Source organism: Triturus cristatus, chromosome 2_2, assembly GCF_964204655.1.
Source record: "Triturus cristatus chromosome 2_2, aTriCri1.1, whole genome shotgun sequence".
NCBI lineage: Eukaryota > Metazoa > Chordata > Amphibia > Caudata > Salamandridae > Triturus > Triturus cristatus.
The window spans coordinates 1,166,500,827-1,166,523,706 of NC_140582.1; the positions used below are offsets into that span (position 1 = coordinate 1,166,500,827).

At 44.2% G+C, this 22,880-nt stretch overlaps 1 protein-coding gene across 3 annotated transcripts in view; it reads right to left on the bottom strand.

The window, feature by feature from the left end:
• The window catches only part of PAIP2B (poly(A) binding protein interacting protein 2B), a 58,582-nt gene extending 49,202 nt beyond the window's left edge, over positions 1 to 9,380 (bottom strand). Inside the window, exon 1 of one of the 3 annotated variants that reach the window (XM_085642712.1) lies at positions 9,050 to 9,380. The gene's annotated coding sequence lies outside the window, so the exon portion shown is untranslated. Of the gene's footprint in view, positions 1 to 2,298; positions 2,380 to 8,526; positions 8,677 to 9,049 lie in introns of those variants that run through there. The other 2 variants (XM_085642714.1, XM_085642713.1) reach the window with 2 other exon arrangements.
• Positions 9,381 to 22,880: the final 13,500 nt, after the last annotated feature.

Sequence of the window (22,880 nt, forward strand, 5' to 3'; positions counted from 1 at the left end):
CCGTCATGAGCACACGGCGCCCGTGGCTCATGACGGAGTGGTTCCGTCATGAGCACGGAACGGGTTAAATTACATCACTGATAACAAGGGGGATAACACCAGTTATTAGCAGGGTCAAGAGAATGGAAACTGAATAAGCCTTGGAGACAAGCGTAATTGTGCATTTTTAATGTTATATAGGGGACAGTTTATAAAATCACTAATGTGTGGGGTGGAAGTCGTCATCCATGTTAAACAAGGTACAGGCTGAGAGCCTCGTGCGAGTTGCAGGGGTGTATTTGAAAGTAGGTTGTGGCTTAAAGCCAAAGCATCTTCTAAAAAAATTAATTTGAAAAAGCTAAAGTTGGCGTAAACTGCAAATTATCTGCAGTGGATATATAGGTACTTGCCCATGGTAAATAGTTGTAACAAAGTGGTATAGACAGATTCTATAAGCTGTGCAAGTTTATTTCCAGAACGTAGGACTGTCCCACTTATAGGTGGTTGTCATACATGTTGTAAGCACAGCTGTATGGTGGTATGCCCATCTCAGGAATGTGTGTAATGTATATTTTACCTAAATACAGAGCATTTTCCATGGGGACAGACAAGTGCCTTTGCATTGGCAAATGTTCACCTCTCAATTTATCACTTAAAATTGTGGGCGATGAGAAGTCTTAAAGAAGGCAATCCCATTAAGACGAATACAAATGTGTCATCAGGTGTAGCGGGTTAAACTGCTTACAGTTCACAAACTCTCCAGGATGGTGTGACAATGATTGCATAAAGTTAGTGATGTCGCCAATTATGTCATTTAACATGTCACGAGTGATGTAACGCGCGAGGACAGAAGCAGTGCACAGGGGAGGTGCAAATTATAGTTAGATCAATAAACTTTAACCGGTGAATTAAGTCCGTGTATTTTCAAATACACGTTTTAAAGATTTTGGCAGACAAATACACCTGTCAGACATTCCAAAGAGAATCTGTGTTTGTAGCTCACTGTTACTTCAGTTCTCCAGGCACTCTCGGTACGGTGCTTGTACCTCTCATTGCAACAACCCCTCGCTGTCACAGGTCTCTCATCCTCTACCTGTTAGGCTCAATCTGATGAGTTGTCACTAGGTTCAGAGGTCTTGTTTATCCCCACTTCTCTCCACTCACTTCTGCATATGCCATCTGCGCAGAGTTTGCAACCCGTTTCAAATAAAATCACCACAGTCTGCAGAGCTGACCAAGATCCAAATTATCCATCTTCAGCACTCCTAAACCCCCACATGCCACATAAATTATCTGTTTGTACACCTCAGCACATGCAATCATCTTGGTCGTCCACGTTAAAACTGAATCTGCAGGTTTTACTTGTTTGTTCATACTGTCTCAGATCTAAAATAGAATTCCTTCTTCTGCAACTGCATCTGTGTGCATGTGTTTCAGTGTCTCATGGACATGATTTGGGCTCTATGGCTGCGCAATAATCATTGTAGTTTAAGGCAATGCAAGCATTCAAGACACTAGGTCACAGGCAAAGGACCATGTACTTTAAATTCTAAATCTTGTTTTCACACAGAAATTTGCCAACACGCGTTTTGCGACTTAACACCTACTTTAGCTTCTTCGGGCCAGGCTTAAATAAAAGTTCTGAATGAACATTTTATCAATGAAGGTCATGGAGAGCGGAAGGCCACGTGACATATGAAATTAACAATCAACCGCAAATATAAAGGAATGAGAAATAACAGAATCCAAAGGGAAAAAAACTAAAGTTAATTATCACATTGTATATATGATCAAAACAAATATATAATGCTTTACTATTTTAACCATCTCCAAGAGAAAATAAAAGGGAGGTAAAACGTAATCTTTTGATGTAGCCAGGAACAGTGCAGAAAATGATGGATGCCCATCCCTGAAAGAACACAAGATAAAAGGCAAAATGTGATCAGTGCAATAGTGGGTGATATAACCTGAACAAATGAGATTAAAGACCTGAAGTAGAGAGAAAACCCGTTAGAGAAGTTCAAAGTGCCTGCTGGAAAGGGGGAAGCCATCAGTATCCAACAAAGCACCTCATGTGGCAAAAAAAACAATATTCCTTGCAATGTTTAACAGTTATCACAAGAGGTTACAATCATTGCATAAGTCTGCTTAACTTAGGCAATAAAATCACTGTATACAATACTGAAATTATTTTGGATCATTAAAAATCTTTCCTAAAAAGTTATAAAAAGTTGCTAAAAAATAAACTATTTGCACTTCAAGATAATATCGAATGCTGCCAACCTTTAAAGTAAAAAATTCTGGTTATAATGTTCATACCTGTTTAATGTGTTATGTACGTATACAGTTTTAGATTTCAAACTCATGGTGTCTTGGATGATGGTGAATAATCAATTCAGCTGAAACTAATAAAGATAAAATATTGTTATCCCATCAGTTCTTAAAGGAATTTTACTATTAGGTTAATAATGGGCACTGAAAAAAGTGTAAACTATTAACTATGAATTTTAATGCAATTACTTTTATAGACTGAAGAAAACTAAAAATGTAACTGGAAAAGATGAGTTGCATTCGTTTAACTCTGCTGGAACTGAAATTCTTTATAATTATAATTAGTACGCTAATATTGTCCACATGGTTAAAGTAGAAAAGAGCAAACATGTCTGCTTTGACTTTTTAATGAAGTTGTGTTACTCTCCAAATCTTAGTTTTAACCTTTTCCTATATCAGTTATTGTCTTAAGTTTAAAAAAAGACATAAGATGCAAGTCTTCAGTTGCTCCTAACAATACAAGTGATTATTGGCTCTAGCCATCTCTACCCGTATCTTTCTAGAAATTAGAGATCCAAATAACGTGCTAAACACAGTGTTAACACTAGGTGATTGAACTGACGCACCTATTTTTAAGGACTCTCCCCACTTTAAAGACCTTTATACAAGTTTATATCTAACACTATTAGTTTCTTCTAATCAGTTTAAATAAAATAAAGTGGTACAGATAGAATTACAAGAACCGTTGACTTAAAACATAGGTGTCTGACATTTGATCAGACAATGCCGTGGGAGAGGAGCTAAATATATCAGAGACCCTTGCTCCCCAAACTTGTTTGAGTGCGTTTGTGTGTGAATGAACTCTACTTAAACACTAAGTACAGAGCTAACAACAATTTTCTGCCACTTTATACTTTCTCAGTACAAGCAACCAAGCTCTGTAACTTGTTACAGGACCCGACTTAGAACATGCAGGAGCATTTACAGTTCTGCAGACAGATGAAAATATAACTGTTCCAAGTGTGACTGAACGCACGCTACCAATTGTGCACTGCCTAGTAGATGATGCAACATTCACCTACCTCAAAAAAAAAACAAAAAAAAAACGGTATTTCGAGGGGTAGGGGCACTTATTAAAATCGAAACGAGCAGTATCAGACTGAATATCACTCAAATCAGACAATAGACCGTCTTCTAGGCACATGCACCAAGAATGTTGGAACCACAACCCCTTCCAAGTAAGGCTAGCTAGCTGCTGCCCCCTATGAAACGGTAATAGAACTGTGTCTGCTCCAGCTGCATTTGACCCTCAAATCATATTCTCAGCTACCTCAATAATAATCTTAATACCACAAACCAAACCACTCAGTCTGTATCTCCAGCTCTCAACCGATTACTTGCTGGTGTAAGCCACTCCAATGCCTCACCATGGATAATCGATGCACTGCTGATCCACAATTCTTACCCCCACATGATGCAGGCTAGCCCAAGAACTCTCACCTACGCAGAGTAACCCAGTGTCTCAATGTATAGAAAAAAAAAGGTCACTAAAAAATGAAGTGGATGATCTAGGCGGCTTAGTGGACATATTTGATAATAAACCCAAGCAATAAAGAGTTCAGCGCGAGTCATGGAAAGGCTACCACCTAGTTTTGCAACTGGGTATTGTGCAATACTGAAAATTCTAAGTCTGTTCATACATTCGGGACAAAACCTCCAAGAATGGTGCAACAACACCTATTTTAAAGCTCTGAAAGTAATATTTAAAGTAGGGACACCTACCAATATAAAAGAACAAAGTTATCCCCAACTGAAGCTCATAAGACAACGTGTTTCACTGTTTGCCAGTTAGTCTTCGACTAAAATGGTTTCACCATGTGACAAGACATAACATTTCCAGATGTAGACAGAAAAATTAGCTTGGCGATACTAAGTGAAAGACAGATGCAGATAAAAAGACACATACAAGGCACTTTACTATAGATCGCGTTGCTCTTGCCATACTATAGGCAGTCCAAATAGACTCGTTCTCAGTACGCTATCCCACACAATTTCAACCTGCCAAGTTGATTAACATTAATTGAATTGCGAGAAGGCCAGTCTCTGGAGAGTCCAGTTTACCCCTAGGAGGCCAGTGTTGAGAGGGGACACCGGGCAGCTTAGCGCCTGGAGCAGGGTCAAAATGCGCATAGGGTTTTGGTGTGTTATTATCTAGCCAGATCAGGAGGAGTGTGGGGTCGTGTTGCGTCTCTTATCTTGCCTGAGAGATGGGTCAGGGGTGGGTGGGGTCATGACACGAGGTGGGTGCTGTGTGGTTCAGTCTCTGAGGAAGATGTGTCAGGGTGTGTGCGCGCTCTTGTCAAGCCTGGGAGGTCAGGAGTTGTGGGGAGTAGAGGGTCCTGTAATGTTCTTTCCTCTAACCTGGGAGTCGTGTAGGAAGGGAGTGGGGGTGAGATGAGTGGAGTGTGTTCCATTCTAGCCTGGTGTTTGGGTGAGGGGTCAGTGGGGTTGTGGTGTATGCTTACCTCGTCCAAACGTTGTCAGGAGACGAGTGGGTTGTGCTGTGTGCTGCTCTACTCTGGGGGTTGAGTCAGGAGGCGAGTGGAGTGGTGTGTGCTTGTCTCGTCTCGTCTGGGGTTGTCATGCGGTGAGTGGTGTGTCCTTGTCTAGCCTAGTGAGGGGTGAGTGGCGTTGTGGGCTTGTCTCGTCTGGGAGTTATGAGATGAGTGGGGTTTTCAGGAGACGGGTGGGTTTATGTTGTGTGCTGGTCTCGTCTGGGGTTTTCATAAGGAGGATGTGGTTGTGTGCTTTAGGATCTTCTGGCGGTTGTGGCAGGAGGCGAGTGGGGTCATGAGTGCTTGTCTGGATTGTATCAGGAGAGGAGTGAAGTTGTGCGATTGTTTCTCAGGTGGTGAGCGGGCCTGTGATTCTCTCTCATCTGGGTTGTTTGAAGAAGTAAAGGGGGATGTTTTGTGAGCTTTAATCTCGCCTGGAAGTTAGATCAGGGTGTGAGAGGTTGAGTTGTGTGATTCTCGCCTGAGGGTTGTGGCAGCAGGTGAGTGGGTTTGTGTTGTGCGTTTGTCTCGTCTGGGGTTCTGCGGTTTACTTTTCTCGTCTGGGGTTATACCAGGAAGGGAGTTGTAGTCTGGTCTATTCTGGGGGATAAGAGGCGAGTGGGGTTGTGTTGTGCACTTGTCTGATATGGATGTTGCCAAGTGAGTGGGGTTGTGTGCTGATCTCGTCTTGGGTGAAAAGTGTTACAGCAAACAATTGATGGACTTAATGCTGACAATGCAAACATTCTCCCCCCAGTCAAAAGATCTGGGTTAAATCCATTGTTCTTTTGCCCACTGCGCCATCCCAGTTTGGACCCAGCCAAATGCAAATCAGTCGTGACCCTGTGCCCCATGGGAACAGTCCAGACCGAACTGCCAGGCCCGGTCCTCCCTGGACCAGAAACAAGCATCCTTGGCTGGGTTCAAACTGGAACGGCATGGTGATCAAAAAAAACAACGGATTTAGGCCCAGGTCTCTGTACTGGGGTGAATGTATGACATTGTTCTGCATTCTATCCATCAACTGTTGATTTTGCATTTGTCACCCTGAGTGGGAAGGGTATGCCCAGACGTGGGACCCATGCTCTCCATGCTACTGGAATCAAGCTATCCTGACTGAAGAAGGGTGATACCCCGAAACCAGTCCTAGGAAGCTTGTTTGCAGTCCAGGGAGGACCTGGCTTGGCAGTTTGGACTGGACTGTTCCCATGAGGCAAAGGGTCAAGACTGATTTGCATATGGCTGGGTTCAAACTGGAACAGCATGGTGAGCAAACAAAACGATGGATTTAGGCCTAGATCTCTGTACTGGGATGAATGTATGACATTGTTCTGCATTCTAGCCATCAACTGTTTTTGCACTGGTCTCGTCTGGGGTTGCGTTAGGAGGTAGGTGGGTTGTGCTGTGTGTCTGCTCGTCAGAGTTTTGTCAGATGAGTAGGGTTGTGTTGTACGTTTGTCTTGTCTGAGAGTTACGTTATGAAGTGAGAAGTGTGTCCCTCTGAGTTTTGTGAACCCAACACCCTCCACCTCCCCGTAACTCATTCCAAACCCCTAGTACTGCTATTAACTTCAAAATAAATTAAGAAAAATAAACCTCTACATCCAGACTAACATGTCCACCACTCAAATTAATTTCATAGTTCCCTATACTAACTCACCACTAATCCTTTATGGGTTCCGGAATAGCATGTTACTTGCGGAAAAAGTGCTTTGACGCCTCACATGGGGTAGTAAGCACTATATTAATGAAATTACAATACAATTAACATTAATTGGACAGTACTCTGGCAAGTTTGCATTTTTGGGGAGACCATGTAACCACTTGAAATGCACATAGGAAAACTACCAAGCTGACGACCAGTAAATGCATACGATAAGCTGGATAACACGCCAAAAGCAACGTTTACTAGTACAGAGCTTTAAAGAGAATGCAAATGAGACGGTTCCTAAAACTGTAATCATTTGAAATGTATATTGCCAATCATTTGCAAAGTTAAGGTCTATTCATTTTATTGTGCGCTACTGCCAAAGACTTCACAAACATGTAGTAAGGAGGTTATTTCTGAGCACCAACTTTTTCTTAAACATGATCTTGTGCACTGTGACATTTTACTTTTAGAGAGCAATTCGGGTAAAAAAGCGCTCTCGCTGCAATGACCTAAACTCCAGAAGCTACGTCGGAAATAACAGACTAGCATTAGCCACAAACACAAACTCGTCAAATTACTTATTAGCAGTTTAATGTAAATGGAGACAAGGCCAGTGGCAGTGCACTTTACCCACCCAGAGGACATAATACGTAGCAAGAAAAAAAAAATGTATTACAACGGGGATTGTTACTCGATTACACGATATGTACAAATGTAAACAGATGTTTCACAAAGTGTAACGTAACTTGAATCTATGTAGGATAATCAATGTAAAGACCAACTGCTCAAAGGCATAATGTTGACTGGCAAGAAGAGTCCAGTACATACTGTAGAGATGGAAATCCGGAAGCAGGTAATGGTTGAACATTTAAATTTAATCCAGATACCGCGAGGCGAGTCGCGAGGACAGAGATGGCGAGTCGCGAGGACAGATAGATGTAAACACAACACATACTTTATAACTAGATAAGATGAATGTGACCTTGTGACTTCTGTTATGACCTATGTGGTGTCACTGGAAACACCGACATATTAATGTTGTGCAATGTTAACCGCGAGTAAAGGCCTGCAGTGTCCGAGGAATGCTTTGGCAGAGTACACGGCTTACTGACACTTGTAACGCGAGCTTGGGTTCCCATTTAACAAGTCTAAGCGGCAGCTGCTCCCAGGGGGCTTGCGGTAGATTTAGAACACCCCCATCGTAGCCGACACAGGACGTCGCAGGATGCTGTTGGAGAATTTAATATTTTAGATTTGCATAATGAAATCCAGAGCTAAACAACACACAACATGAAAGTTATATTAAAAACAGACAAGATAGGGAGGGTTTCATGCAGCTGAAGCCATGTCAGAGGAAACGCAGGAGTTTAGAAGGCAAGTTTTAACTCACCCAAGTAAAAACCTCGTTTATTTATTCGCGATTTCAGTACTGAGTGACATCCTCTCTATACTGCCGGGGTACATGGGTTGCGAGGAAAACAAAGTACACAAACATAGTAATACCGAGTCCCATGTTTATGCCACAGTTGAAGAGAAGTCCACAGGGACTGAATGCACAACATTGAAAGAGCGTTGGGTACCTTCTAGGGCTAGCAGGCCCTTATTTGGGAGTAAGCGAAAGCTATGTCGAGACATACCTCAAGGGTATGCAAAATAACCTCGTTGACCTCAAAACCTTCAAATTGAGATTTGGAAAAGTATCCGACAAAAAGGCCCTTTCGAGTGTGAAGTCCATATGGGGTAACTTGGCGGCGTAAGAGTACCAATTTAACCACTACAATATATTCACATTAATTCCAGGTACTGTCAAAAATGCATATTCACATAAAAAAACAGAACACCAAGGGATTCCTAGTACACAAGCTTCTTCGGGAGAATTTGTAGAGATGTTAACAACTGCAAGGAGATACTGTGAAGAGACAAACTACACAAATAGTTAAGGCAGTCCCGTACCATATGCGCTATTATAAAGCACTAGCCATCATATGGTTGACGTTTTATTTTCCGTATTATAAATGGGCAACTGCAAATAAGAGGACCCAGTTAGTTACCCGATCAAGTGAGACGTACATTTATCGATATTCACGGTTAAAAGAAGTGAAGCGGTGGCACCCCGCCAGCCTCCTGGAGTCAACAGCGCAGCAGCCTGTGCGGACGTGTTACTGAGCCCAGGGCCAGCACATGCGAGTTACAGGCCCCAGACTTCACAGCCCGAACCAGGGCCTGGCGGCCTCCACGGTGCCGACACGTCAGACACCGGATGGAAGGGTACACAATATTGCCGGGCGGGGCGCAGGGACTAACTCAGAGATGGGGGCTGAGAAGCAAAGAGAAAAACAAAGGGCCACGCGGTCACCCTGGCTCTGCACACCCCCAGGTTTCCTGTGAGAACGAGGCGCACGAGCCCTGCCCCGCAGCACTAGAAGGCAGCGCGAGGCCGGCCGCTCGGGGGGAGAGGGAGGGGGGTCGCGAGCTACGGGAAGACAACAACATCACAAGGGGGGGGTGGGGGCTGTGTTTACTTTATCCCCCGCCTGACACTTGGCTTCGGGGCTGCGCGGCGCGAGCGCTTTCCCCCTCCTCCGTCACTCACCTGGTACACGCCGGCACCGCAGTCGCGCGCTGGTGTCTTCCGTGAAGTGTTCTGGCCCGTGAGCACTATGGTGGCGGCCGCGAGCTCTCCGCTGCTCTCCTTGGTGTTCCAGCTTAGCGCCACACCCTTCCCCCCTAGTTAAGCATCCACAAAATACTGATAACAATCCGGGTCTTTCGGTGAATTTTAAAAAATAAAAAAAAAATAGCACCAGAGGACGGGGGTCTCGGTTACTCGCACTACGGACGGCGCGCACACACTAACACGCTATATCCGCCGGCCCGCCCCCGGCCGCTCGCCATTGGCTGCTGAGGGGAAGCCCCGCTCTATGTGAATGGCCGCGGCGGCTGCTCCTCAAGTCCTCGCCTGGGAGGGGGAGGAGACCAAATGCTGAATTCTTCCCTCCGGTGCGAGCGGAGGGGGTGCGGGGCTAATGGGCGGTGCCCGCATGCTTCTGGCATTGTGACGGCTTCAGTGCGCGTCGCCCCATTGGCCAACGTCGAGCGGAAGTGGCGTTATCCTGTTGTCATGACGTATAGTAGGGGGAGCAGAGGGTATGGGAATAGAGAAAAGAATCTATTGGCAATTTTGGCAAAGCCTTTTTTCCTAGATCGTTTATTAAAAGTTGAAGTATACAATGTGACTCATCTGCTTTAAATATCACAGAGGCGTGTTATGCCAGGAAACGCCACGAATATAGTACTAATGCCTTAGTAACATAAGCCTAACCATGAGGTCTGCATGCAGGGGATGGAAATGCGAACAGATCCTCAGCACGAATACATCTTCTCCATAGAAACATTAAATGACATCATTGAAATATGCATTGAACATTACATAAGTCATACCTCATAATACACAAAGATTGGTATTGGTCTAATCATGTAGGGTTTGTGTGCATAATAGTAGTAGTGTGTGTGTGAACAGTGTTTGACGCTAACAGGTATCTATTATGTACACGTCTGATAAATACTATGTACAACACCTCCCTTCTTTAACAAGAAACAATTAATATAAATAAATCATCATATTTGTACTTTGTCATTCTGCCTGAAGTCAAATCTTTTCCAATTTGAATATTATGACCAAATGTACATTGTCCAGTACAAGGTACGACTACACTCTTGTTCAAGTTGACACTCGTGTGACGTAAATTACTATCATCTCTCACATCATCATTTTGTTTCCCCAATTGTGTTTCCATCGCTTATCATGTCATCCCTATGACTTTCTGTGTCATTTGCATGCTGTTCTGTTAAATCCCAATCAGAATATTCTCCTTCATAGGAACTACTAGTTTCTTTGTCCTGGTTTCAATAGCATAATGCCACTCTTACTCCAACAGCCCTTATCCTTTAACAAGGCTGCACTACTCGTAACGTTTTCAACTTGGAAATCTGAGATAACCCTACATTTTACCTTCTGCACCTTCACAGGTGTTTTAATTATAATCCAATCACCCATTTCGATTATTTTGTCTGTTGTTCTATATAAGTCATTGACGGAATGTACCAACATCCAGATTATAACAGTCATCATGATACTTTTTTCCCATTTTTTGTTTTTCTTCAATTTTCTGCTGAACATTAAGTCCACGATCATCGATCTTACTGCATTCTTCTTCAGAATTATATAGCTTTCCAAATGTAAGAGTTAATATAGTGTCCCCCTTCCTTCCACTCATCAAGTAAAAAGGAAATAAACCTGTCACTACATTGATAATATTATTTTTGTAACTGCTCACTTTGTCTCAGAGGAATTCTTGAACTGGTAAACGAGACACTAAAGCTAACTGTACACCCTGTTTCAAAAATCTATTAACACGATCAGCTTGGTCATTGGAAGATGGGCTGTATAAGGGTGTTTTCTTTTGTTTAATACCAAGAAATTAGTCATTTTACTAGATACAAATTGTTTTCCATTTGTAGATACCATTATACTAGGTAAACCTTCAAAAGCAAATATTTTCTGGAAAAAGTCTGTTACCATCTCTGTAGTAAAGCTGAAAATAAACTCCTAATGAATCCATTTAGTGTAGCAGTCGGAAAGAACTTTAAGAAACTTACAATTAGATGCCAAAATTCTGTATGGACCTGAAAAATCAATGGCAACTTTAAAATATGGCCCATTAGGAATGTTTACAAAGTGCATATCATTTTTGCTAGTCTTCCAATCATCAACTTAAACACTGAAAATAATTATCAACGAAAGTATTACCATCAGAATCCATCGGGCCTCCAGTAATAACTTCACAAAAGTTTCTTTGTAGCAGTGGTCCCTGGATGTCCCTATGAGCTAGGTTTATTAACTTTCCTCTAAGTTGGTGTTCTGCTTGGGTTTTCGGATCAGATAGAACCCGCTCATCAGAGCCTCACTAACCCAGCCAGAACGTTACCCCCTCCCTAGAACCTATTTACAATCCTGCAACCACATATATCTATCACCTAAGGACAGGGGATTCCTACTATGCATACCAAGACCTCTTATAATCGGCGGCCTCGCGATCCCATACGGATCCAGACCTCTCTGCCCATACGACAGTATCACAAGTGGCGGCCTCGCGGTCCCATACGAACCCAGACCTCTCTGCCCATACGACAGTATCACAAGTGGCGGCCTCGCGGTCCCATACGAACCCAGACCTCTCTACCCAGACGGCAGTCTCAGCACAGTCGGCGGCCTCGCGATCCCATACGGATCCAGACCTCTCTGCCCATACGACAGTATCACAAGTGGCGGCCTCGCGATCCCATCCGGATCCAGACCTCTCTGCCCATACGACAGTATCACAAGTGGCGGCCTCGCGGTCCCATACGAACCCAGACCTCTCTACCCAGACGGCAGTCTCAGCACAATCGGCGGCCTCGCGATCCCCTACGAATCCAGACCTCTCTGCCCATACGACAGTATCACAAGTGGCGGCCTCGCGGTCCCATACGAACCCAGACCTCTCTGCCCATACGACAGTATCAGCACAATCGGCGGCCTCGCGATCCCCTACAAATCCAGACCTCTCTACCTAGACGGCAGTCTCATACGACAGTTCATCCTATGATCACCATAACATACAAAAAGGGAATCAGTCTCACTACTCATCAGATCACACAAGGATTGCCAGTTCGAGCATAGCCTGTTCTCAGGTTCGAGGGGCTCCTCTTTCCCTTATTCAGTTACCACTTACCTGATCAGGGTTAACATCTGTTCATGTAGCCGCAGCTGACTAGAAGAATAGGCTACCCTCTTATACAAGAACACGCAGCACATGTTAGTTCACTACAAACTGGATACTTTATTACTCATTACATACACAATCACATAACATTACGATATAACACATAACCTGCAAAGAAAAGTGAAAGATTAAGTTGTACACTCTAATAAGAAAGGGTCGACATCACCTTAGTAGTATGTAGCCTGCACTCAGTAGTCATCTAGGTTCCCTTCTCGTCTGTGCCTCGGCTCGCCTGGAATCACCCTTCTCCGAGTCACTGGGACCTCTTCCTTATCGGCTACTCTCTCCTCTCTGGCTATTCTGCTAGGAAAGCATCTGTCTCTCGGTTCTTCTCCGCCTTCAAGATGGCGTCTGTCTTCCCTGGAATAAGTAGTAGCTTTACTGCTAACGGCTAGATGCCGCCTACGGACTGAACATGTAACTGCCTCAGACTTTCACTAATATAGAGGTGCTTTTCCTCATGGAAAATTCCGGCCTGTAACCTGCCGCCCACCAAATTCTTGTACCTCCCTGTACCAAGGACACGTTCCCAGCCGGCCGGCCTGATGTAGTGTCTTCGGCATGAAGAAAAATACAATCCTTCGATAAGGGCCGGCCTGAACCGGTTCTCTCCAAGCGAATAACACCTCATAACTAAAACATTACGTTTGACCTAGAAGCATCTCAAGCTGCCGGAGCAGAAAGAAAGATGGAGTCTCTCCCGTTTGAGGCCTACCAGGCCTGAATTCAGCACAGCTCCATGAAATACCCTCACTACAGGACAGGTTATCCCTAATACTAACAAATCTATCCCCTAGGCTATGTGTGCGAGCCCTGATCTACGGGGAAGAGCATAGAATCATGTGGAAGTGCCTAGTAAATAGGCTCCATTCACTACTCTAACCCTTAGGCTTGAATGGTAAGAGACTGAAGTCACATTCAATCATTGTGCCTCACAAGAAGGCCGGGAAAATCGAGCAGAACATTTCACCCTTGACTTCAGTCTATTATACATTCATTAAACAGAACTAATATCTGTGGAAGAATAATATGAAACAAGACTAACTGATCTATGTCTAGTACCAGGTGTGCATAATTGAAGTAGTGAAGGAATACACTGAATAAAGCAACAGATAGAAATCAAAATGCCGATAGCAATCAGAATACCTCCTAATATTTGACGTAACAAATGTAAATCAGGTAACCAATTAAAGAGCCAGTCAAACCAGCCCTGGTCAATGTGTTTTCTAACTTCTTCTGTCAAGTCATGTAATTTATCAATGTGAGCTTGAATGGATTTTGTATGATCCGACAAGTTAAAACAACAAAGACCCTCAAAATCAGAACAATCGTGTCCATGTTTAAGCAAAAGATAATCAATGGCCGCTCGATTTTGCAAGATAGCCCTTCGTTCACCCTGGGCGTCTAATAGCATGTCAGACAGGACTGTAGAAGTATGATTGATGGATTTTACCATCCAGCAGGCCATTTTCCCAATAGATTTGGCATTATAAACTGCCAAAGCAGGAACACCAACAATTGAAACAGCCAGGCTAAGGTATTCAGACTTGGAATATAAATGCAAAGATGAGTCACAATCCTCCTGTAACCTCACTGTATCTCGAATCACACGAGAGTTGGCATTCGGATGTGACGAAAACATTAGTAAGCTCAGTCTAGTAATGGCACAAGGGCCTCCAGAAATATTTGCGGGGATATATGGCCAGGAAGTAATACCACATGAGAAAAGCCATCCGGCAGGTAGTAATATCGTGCGATAGTGACTGGGGGTAACTACCATACTCTTGCAAGTCATGTTATTCTGAACAGAAGTACATGTTTTCGGTGTCCTTTGAAGGCACAAAGTCCGTTCATGAGCGGTGAATGAAGTGGCACCTTTCAATTTTAAACGCATACATTCAGAAATCGCACTAGGATCACAAGTAAGGAAAAAACATAAATCGCCCTGTGTGATATTATAGGTAACTATTTGGGACTGGATGGGGGGTATCGGGTCTGACAGTACAGTACACAAGGGGCAATACTCATGGGCAGCGAAATCGCCCAGAAGAACATTGGGGCGAGCATTTGATATATTAAAAATATGAGTCAAAGTCTCCAATGAAGCAGGGACAGCAACTAAACAAGTTGCCAAAATATCCGTCACCGATCTCATCGGTGTCAAGCAGAAATGAGGGGTTTTAGTCACTTGCTTGGCCAATGTAATCCAAAAGTTCGGCGACGAATCCCACGCAGCGAAGGAACGCGACACTCGGGTTCTCAACTCAGCCCGGGTTGATGGGATCCCTCCTCTCTCGTCGTACCAGCCCAAAAGGAGTCCAACGCCGACACATCCTGCAGCAACAGTCCAAAGAATGATCTGAAAGAGAATCAAATACAGGCATTATTCATTCTCGTAAGTAACATTTGTCAGCCGGGACTGCTTCCCAGCTATCTTTCCCTGGTCTCATAACTAAAATGGTGTTGTCTTGACCGGTTGCAATCACTTCTGCTTGTTCAGGGGGATTCTTAGGCGACTGCACCCAAACTCTGGCCCCAGGATTATCTGTGGAGCCAAAACCTTTCTGGCCTCGTACAGTTAGCAACGTTGGGGCAGTGCCTTTTGTCATCTCACCACTGAAGACAGGCATTATTAGCAATTGAGCCACTCGGTCAGTTTTATGTATCAGTAAGTCAACCTCACTGCTATTCAGCAGGAGCACCTTAATCTCTCCCTGATAATCACTATCAATGATTCCTCCAAGCACCTGAATGCCTTTTACAGCCAGCCCCGATCTAGGGGCGATTAATCCGAAATTTCCAGTTGGTATATGAACACCAACACCGGTTTCAATGATGACTCGATCTTTACTTTTTATAATGGTGTCATCCATGGCATGCAAGTCTAAACCTGCCGACCCTGGGGTCGCTCTACATGGAGCCAAAGCTCCGGGAGTAATCTCCCAGTACATCACAGTCTCTCTGATCTCATTGGGCTTAGCATCAACATTCGGAGGAAACAAACGCATAAGTGGGGATTCAGCATTTAGAAAAGGACGGTTATTCAAAATCAATAGCGCTTGAGGCAAAAAATCTCGCCAATTCTTATACTTGTCATCTGTTAATTTGCGCAATTGGTCTTTCAGCAGGCCATTCAACCTCTCCACAAGACCCGAGGCCTGTGGATAATATGGTATATGAAACACCCATTCAATATTGTTTTCCACACAGAATTCCTGTACCAATCTTCCACGAAAATGGGATGCATTATCAGATTGAATTTGGAATGGCACACCATAATACATCATAATCAATTCCAATGTTTTAATAGTATTCAATTGGGTAGCTTGCTTACAGGGAAGGGCCACCAACAGGCCACTGTATGTATCAACAATGGTGCAAACATATTGACAATTCCTACTCATAGGAAGTGGACCAATGTAATCAATCTGCCAAATTTGAGCGGGCAATTTCCCGCGATGTAAATGACCTTTAACAATTTGGGGCACTTTGCGCTGCCTGATATGCTGACAAATGGGACAATGTAGAATAACATTTTTGATTAAATCTAGGGGAATATAAATTCCTCGATCAGCAGCCCACCTGCTAGTGGCTTTCTCTCCAAAGTGTCCTGCTTTCTGGTGGGCCCATTTCGCCAATCCCGCAATATCAGAATCTTGCGTATCCACCACTGCCTCAGCAATTTTAGATTTCTCATCTGCAATATTATGAAAGAATTTGTCAAGAGAGTCTATCGGGGTATGAGCATCCACATGGAAGATTGTAACAGTACTCTGTGGGAGCATTTCCCAAATCTCCTGCCATAATTCTTTTCCCCACAGTTCTTTTGAATGGATTTTCCAACTATGGGAATGCCAAGTCGGTAACCAAACTGCCAGTCCATTGGCAGTAGACCAAGAATCGGTAAAAATATGACATGTGCCAGGTAACTCTTGTTTCAGAACTTGATAAACAGCATAGAGTTCAGCAAATTGACTGCTCTTACCCTCACCAGTTGTACTCAGCAATTTTTGTGTGATCGGATTATAGGACACTGCCTTCCAATGCCGTTTCGTCCCTATGAACCTTGCTGAACCATCCGTAAATCAGACATGGTTTCTGTCCTCTGCGGACAAATCATCAAAAGGTTTACCCCACTTAACAGGAGACTCCTGTACTAAAGGTACGGAACATTCACTCTCAGTCTCAGTCGATGGCGCCCGCGCCACCTGCTCATGCAAAGATGCAACTCCTTTTTGTCCCACACGTGCCCTGTCTTGTATATACCATTTCCATTTAATCACACTCGCCTCTTGAGCGTGTCCAATTCGGTGGGTTTTCGGCGAACTCATAACCCACTGCATGATAGGAATCTCAGGTCGCAAAACTATATCATGTCCCAAAGTCAATTGCTCGGTATCCACCAGAGCCCAATAACATGCAAGTAACTGTTTCTCAAAAGGTGTATAACGCTCACCAGCATCAGGTAACTTTTTGGTCCAGAAACCTAACGGTACTCTACTCCTGCCTTGTTTCTGCCACAAACTCCAATTCGCATAAAGGCCTTGTACAGACACATTCAAATCCACCTCACCATCACATACAGGCCATAAATCCAGAGCATGCTGAATTGCTTCTTTTGCCAGACTGAACGCATCTTGCTGTGGTTTACCCCATTCAAATGCATTCTTTTTACGAGTGACCTGGTACAAAGGGGCCAATATTTGACTCAAATGAGGAATGTGCTGGCGCCAAAAGCCAAATAAACCAATGAAGCTTTGGGCTTCTTTCCTATTTCTCGGAACTGCAAAATCAAGAATTTTCTGTTTAACCTGAGGGATCACTTCTCGGTGCCCTTCATGCCAATTAATACCCAAAAATTTCACAGCCTGGGACGGACCTTGTAATTTATCCGGGTTGATTTCCCAACCTTTCTCACGCAAGCACTCAATGACTCTATCCAATTGGGTCTGAACTTCCTCTTGTGATTCGCCTTGGATCAAAATATCATCAATATAGTGACATATCTGAATTTGCGGATGAACCGGTACCTCAGCCAGATGCTCTGCCACCAGCCGGTGACATATCGTAGGACTATGCACATAGCCCTGATTAAGACTTCTAAACGTCATCTGACGCCCGTTCCACGTAAAACTGAATTGTTCCTGACACTCAGGGGCAATCGGAATCGAAAAGAAAGCATTAGCAATATCAATGGACGCATACCATGTACCTGGATGTTTTTGGATTCTTTCAATTAGGGTAATAACATCCGGTACTGCAACAGCCAAAGAGGGTGTGTGTCTATTCAATTCTCGATAATCAACAGTCATGCGCCAAGAATTATCGCTCTTACGTACAGGCCAAACAGGATTATTCCAAGCAGAAGTAACTGGGGTTATAACTCCTGCATCCACCAACTCCTGAATAGTGGTACTAATCTCTTCATGACCACCTGGAATACGATACTGCTTCTGACGAACCACTTTTGTCGCCTGGGGAACTTTTATGGGGGGCATTCTTAAACGACCAACCCGTACAGGCCTGGACGATATATAATGTTTAGTTCCAAATTGGTAACATCCATCATCTAAGTGCAAAGTCATTCCTTTCAAAATATCAATTCCAATTATGAATTCTAAGAGTGGCACCACTAATACAGAGTATTCTTTTCTAGGAATTCTACCTATTCTCATTTCAAGTAAAGTTTGAACTGCGGGAGTTTCCTTTCCACCTAATCCGGTAATTGTAAAAGGCTGACCTTTAAACTTCTTTGATTTTCCATGAATAAGAGTGGCCTCCGCTCCTGTATCTACCAATGCTCGGGCCCTTTGGATATTACGATGTCTCCAATAAATATCAATATCTACATAGGGTCTATTATCTCTGTGAGCCCATCTGTGTACTGGAGCTTGACCTATTTCCTAGTCCTTTTTACTGTGTTCTGTGTACCAGGATAAATCAGGATAAAGACTCTCACGTTTCCTAGGTATCGATACCTCCTGTTCATATCCATCTCCATTAAGAAATGGATTACTGTTCCCTGCATTGTACTGCAGGTTTCGATCAGCCAATATGTGTCGATCCTCTCTCCTTCTCAACTCAGGGGATTGATCCCTATCATCTCTACGTCTGCTGTTAACATAATCATCTCTCCCCCTCTCTCTTTCCCCCTCTCTCTCCCTGTCTCTCTCACGACGGGGGGCACAAATCACGCACATAACGTCGATCATCACGACGATCAGAGCGCCCACGGCGGTCGTCATCACCGCTACCGTCAGAAAAACCACGATCACACTCAGTCGTCCGAACACGCCGGGCACCCTCCTTTCGATCCAAGCCACGTTTGCGAAACATTTCCCACAAACGAGAAGTAGTCTCACCATCAATGTCCTCCTTCCGCACACCATTGGCCATAAGACCAAAAAACATATAACGTCTAGTAAGTTTATTGTCACCAGGAGTACGAGTGTCAGGCCGGGACTGCCGTTCAGGTTTAAACCACTCACCCAACTCACCGAGTTGGCGTACCGATTCCAGCACCACAGATAACATGTTACCAGTCTGATTAATCAATAAAGTCATCATGACCTGCTTATAAGCAACAGGGGAAGAACGAATAATACGATTCCGCACAGAAGATGTCAAGAAACCATCAAGCAACCTGTCGGCAGTATTAAGAAAAATTGCCGTTTTCATCACCTCCTCTTTGAGACGTTGCGCAGCATCGCGCAAAGTATACCACGGTTTGTCATTCAGAGGCCAGTCAGACTCAGTAGGATATTTTTGATTACAACCCTCAGTCGCCAATTGAAGCAAAGAAATTTGACCACCAGCATTAAAGTTACGAAAATGATCCTGTACAGTAGAATCCGAACTCAAGGAACAAAACTTCAAACAATCGCCAGCATCCAACATAATGCCAGCAGCGCCCAGTTCATAAAGGCGCACCATCCATGTGAGTAAGGGCTCACCAGCTCGCTGCCGAAATCGCTGCAAAATATCACTAATTTCTTGTTGAGTAAAATCCTCCAAAGAGTCTAAAGCAATACCATTCGGAGCACCGGGAGCCTGCTGCACTTTCCGCCGAAAAACTGGATGCACCGAGACCGCGGGACGAGCATCACAAGGAGCTCGACCAGTACACGTAGAGGAACAATCAGTGGAAGAAGCATCGACCCCGCTCGAAGGATGAGCGCAATCACGGGGTGCACCATCAGAGGCGCAAGAAGCAGATTTACAAGCACGGCCGGAGCGAGAGGACTCGCGCTTGGCAGACTCCTCACCCGAGGAAGGAGAATCACTCGAGTTCCAGATATTACCATCCCATTCATCAGGATTCCAATCCAGTCCGGCTTTCGCCACGACCAGACGCACCTTTCGCGTCGAGACCCGACCACGCCGATTCTTGTATTTATAACGAGCAATTCGCACAGCCGCCCTCTCGGCAATAGTTTGGTACGTCTCAAGTTTATCAGCAAGCAACTTATTTTGACACCGCAACAAAGTATGAGCATTCTGAATCTCAACAAAGTTCGCTTCCAAATCCTTATGCAAGTTCTGTAACTTCAACAACCTCTCATGCAGAATTCTGTACGCAGACAGAACAATCCAACCTCTGCGTCCCAAAACGGGAAGCTCATCACCCTTAGATACCGGCGCCTTCTGTAAACAAGTAATCACATTAGCCGGCTCCGCCAGCTCCAAAAAGGAATTCCAATTCTCACTCAAACCAGTAGAATCAGCCCACTCACGGGCTAAGGCTTCATAAGGTGTTGAATCCCAGCCGGGAATATCAACGGGCAACTTAAAAGTAGATTTCGACTTTCTAGAAAACATCTTTAAAAAGAAAGAAAAAGAGAAAAAGAAAAAGAAGAAAGAGAAAAGAAAATAAGAAACAATTATATAGAAATAATATAGAAACGAAACCACGCACACGCCGAAAGCAAACACGATACAACCACAACGCACACAGGTTTCGTAAACGGTTCGTGACGCCAAATGTTCTGCTTGGGTTTTCGGATCAGATAGAACCCGCTCATCAGAGCCTCACTAACCCAGCCAGAACGTTACCCCCTCCCTAGAACCTATTTACAATCCTGCAACCACATATATCTATCACCTAAGGACAGGGGATTCCTACTATGCATACCAAGACCTCTTATAATCGGCGGCCTCGCGATCCCATACGGATCCAGACCTCTCTGCCCATACGACAGTATCACAAGTGGCGGCCTCGCGGTCCCATACGAACCCAGACCTCTCTGCCCATACGACAGTATCACAAGTGGCGGCCTCGCGGTCCCATACGAACCCAGACCTCTCTACCCAGACGGCAGTCTCAGCACAGTCGGCGGCCTCGCGATCCCATACGGATCCAGACCTCTCTGCCCATACGACAGTATCACAAGTGGCGGCCTCGCGATCCCATCCGGATCCAGACCTCTCTGCCCATACAACAGTATCACAAGTGGCGGCCTCGCGGTCCCATACGAACCCAGACCTCTCTACCCAGACGGCAGTCTCAGCACAATCGGCGGCCTCGCGATCCCCTACGAATCCAGACCTCTCTGCCCATACGACAGTATCACAAGTGGCGGCCTCGCGGTCCCATACGAACCCAGACCTCTCTGCCCATACGACAGTATCAGCACAATCGGCGGCCTCGCGATCCCCTACAAATCCAGACCTCTCTACCTAGACGGCAGTCTCATACGACAGTTCATCCTATGATCACCATAACATACAAAAAGGGAATCAGTCTCACTACTCATCAGATCACACAAGGATTGCCAGTTCGAGCATAGCCTGTTCTCAGGTTCGAGGGGCTCCTCTTTCCCTTATTCAGTTACCACTTACCTGATCAGGGTTAACATCTGTTCATGTAGCCGCAGCTGACTAGAAGAATAGGCTACCCTCTTATACAAGAACACGCAGCACATGTTGGTTCACTACAAACTGGATACTTTATTACTCATTACATACACAATCACATAACATTACGATATAACACATAACCTGCAAAGAAAAGTGAAAGATTAAGTTGTACACTCTAATAAGAAAGGGTCGACATCACCTTAGTAGTATGTAGCCTGCACTCAGTAGTCATCTAGGTTCCCTTCTCGTCTGTGCCTCGGCTCGCCTGGAATCACCCTTCTCCGAGTCACTGGGACCTCTTCCTTATCGGCTACTCTCTCCTCTCTGGCTACTCTGCTAGGAAAGCATCTGTCTCTCGGTTCTTCTCCGCCTTCAAGATGGCGTCTGTCTTCCCTGGAATAAGTAGTAGCTTTACTGCTAACGGCTAGATGCCGCCTACGGACTGAACATGTAACTGCCTCAGACTTTCACTAATATAGAGGTGCGTTTCCTCATGGAAAATTCCGGCCTGTAACCTGCCGCCCACCAAATTCTTGTACCTCCCCGTACCAAGGACACGTTCCCAGCCAGCCGGCCTGATGTAGTGTCTTCGGCATGAAGAAAAATACAATCCTTCGATAAGGGCCGGCCTGAACCGGTTCTCTCCAAGCGAATAACACCTCATAACTAAAACATTACGTTTGACCTAGAAGCCTCTCAAGCTGCCGGAGCAGAAAGAAAGATGGAGTCTCTCCCGTTTGAGGCCTACCAGGCCTGAATTCAGCACAGCTCCATGAAATACCCTCACTACAGGACAGGTTATCCCTAATACTAACGAATCTATCCCCTAGGCTATGTGTGCGAGCCCTGATCTATGGGGAAGAGCATAGAATCATGTCGAAGTGCCTAGTAAATAGGCTCCATTCACTACTCTAACCCTTAGGCTTGAATGGTAAGAGACTGAAGTCACATTCAATCATTGTGCCTCACAAGAAGGCCGGGAAAATCGAGCAGAACAGTTGGTAAGGTGGTATGAATAAATCATGTCTTAACAACATATTATTTTCAATGGTTAACTCTTCAGCTACCTGTATGAAGCTCCTTAAATTCTTTTTTAAATTCCCTATTGGTTGCCAACTATTAGTCATATTCTCCATTACTTTTTGTAAAATGACATAATCTTTAACACATCTATCCAATTTTTTTCGGAAATATCCACTTCACTATGTTTTACAGCATCTACAGCAGCTATGACACATTCCATGTCTTCTAAACTTTCATCATTTTGACTCTCTAAAGGTAGTCTCAATAAACAGTTAAAACCTCCTAAACTGTGCCTAATTAGGAAGTTAAATTCCTGTATTTTTGCCATTAATATTACCGGTCTGGAGGATGCTTTTCCACCCCCTCTACCACAACCATCCATCATGTAAATAAGAAGCTTATGGTCTTCCTTAATGGTTCAGTTCAGTTCAGCTCAGTTCAAAAATGCTTTATTCGGCTTGTATATACAACCATATAGCAGACATAAAATATAAAACATATAGCAATCATACAATGAAACTATTAAAAATCAGAATGTATAGACCAATTGCATGGGTATGTACAGGGTATATTAACTACAATATAGTCCCCATAAAAGAGCCAATTCATAATAAGATATTCGGTGTAAATACAGATGAAGAGGGTTCTGATAAACTCAATAAATTTTACATATCCTAGTTGCTAAAGTGCCAAGTAATGTGCAAAATATGCAGTATAAAG